Source organism: Hevea brasiliensis, chromosome 7 (genome assembly GCF_030052815.1).
Source record: "Hevea brasiliensis isolate MT/VB/25A 57/8 chromosome 7, ASM3005281v1, whole genome shotgun sequence".
In the NCBI taxonomy this organism is placed as follows: domain Eukaryota; kingdom Viridiplantae; phylum Streptophyta; class Magnoliopsida; order Malpighiales; family Euphorbiaceae; genus Hevea; species Hevea brasiliensis.
This window is the reverse complement of record NC_079499.1, coordinates 37,886,086-37,888,217: the sequence shown is the minus strand read 5'-3', so window position 1 is coordinate 37,888,217 and position 2,132 is coordinate 37,886,086.

Here is a 2,132-nt window from a genome sequence, read left to right as displayed (position 1 = left end):
GTGGTTTACCACAAGTTTCACAAAGTCGATCTGACAACGCATTTTTGGGTTTCTGTTGAGTTTGCTGATCAGATCGGGGTGGTTTCTGTCCAGAAGATCTATCTCTAATGGACTTCTTACCACCTCTGTTGTGTCCCCCAAAGTTTTTCCTCTTTCCAGTAGGACCACTGGAACTCTGTTCTACTGACTTTCCCTTTTTTTTTGTCTTTTCTGATTTCTTTTTCTCAGGGGCCGCTTCAGATTCAATTCTTTCTAACTCTATGGCTTGAGAAACAAGTTCAGAGAAGTTTTTATGTTTGAATCCGACCACTTGTAATCTGATACTAGGCTTTAAGCCGGTTTCAAACCTCTTACATCTCTCCCTACTGGTAGAAAGTAGACTTACTGCATAATGGCTTAGGCGGAAAAATTCCCTTTCATATTTAGCCACTGTTCTGCTCCCCTGTTTCAGACTTAGGAATTCTTGTAGCTTCTGGTCTACATAAGCATCGGGGACATATTTCTGTATGAATTCCCTGAGAAAGTCATTCCATGTTAGCACTACAGGTTCTACCAGACTGTGGGGAATGGTTTTGCACCAGTCATAAGCATCCCCCTGTAGCAAAGATACTGAGTATTCAAATCTGAGCTCCTGCAAAGGCGGTTTCTTGAATACCCTATCCATCCTTTCTAACCACTGTTCAGCCTCTAGAGGATCTACTGTCCCCTTGAACTCTGTAGCCCCATACTTCATCAATTTGTCATACTGCCTAGTAGGAGACTGTGGTTGTACCACTGATGTCTGTATTGGGACTTGAGTAGGCACATTACCACCCATTTGTTGGAACATTGCAGCCATCTGCTGAGCGAACTGAGCAGGAAACTGCGGTACTGCGAGGGCTAGTGCTACTGAACCACTGACATTGTGCAGGGCTGGGGTATCCCCTTGCACCTCAGCCTCTATAGATTGATCGACTGAACGATCACCCTCTTCCATAGTCAATGCGAGGATCTTAGACCGCCTAAACAAATAACACAAGGAGATTTCCTCCCGTTAGTGCATATTTATAATGTAATGTACTGTATGTATCAAACAATGATATTGAGTAGTTGTACTATGAAAAAAGAATATTCAAATTACAGGTGAAAACAGAATTTAAAAACTAGCTCTGATACCACTAAAACATGTCACACCCTACCCCTCTGTAAGGCATAACATGATCCCATAATATACCTAATGAATTACCAACTCCGTCTACTGATAACCCATTAAATACACTACAAGGGATTTTAAAAACTTTTCTTACTTCTTTTACAGTGGTGAGCACTATTTACAGGTGTTAAAAACTTTTTTTGAACTGAAGTGATAGAACTAACACATTTGCATTATTTGGAATTTCTGTAAAAATTTTGGCAGAGTGCCATCTTTATTTTGGATAAAACTGTTCTTCAGAAAACCTGTAAAAAGCACTTCAATATATTTCCAAATCTCAACTCCAACATTTTTCTCAACACAACATATTTCTCAACTCAAATCCACAGTAATTTTTCAAAGACTGAGATATAAGAAATATAATACAATTTTTACAAGCCAAAATAACTCATAATTATTTTACAACTCCAATGTACAATTTGAATTTACAACTGCTCAAAACCAAGAACACTATGTACATACAGTGGTCATACATTACAGTACAAAATGCAAAATGTGGTATACTCATTATACCCGATAATCTCTCGCTTGATGTACTAGCAGCCTAGTCTGCTGCCCTTTCTGTCTGTCTACCTGCGATAAAGAATAAAGTTATCACGAGACAATGTCTCAAGCAGTACAACATTAACCAAATACAACTTTAAATCACAATTCATAAATCATTTAAATGATGGATACGTAAAATCATAGTTAAATTCAAGACAATGAATGTCAGAAGGAATTTAACACAATATCACAATAAATCTCAGAAATCAAAACATAGTTAACTTCAAAAGACAATGAATGTCAATAAGAATTTAAACTCCATTTCACAAATTAACAAAGCTCATAATAACACAATTTAGTCAAATAATTTACGAACACAGTGTTGCCAATTCATACACAACTTAAGCCATGACACAAAATTTCCGATCAATGCCGCGTTGTACACCACGACAAA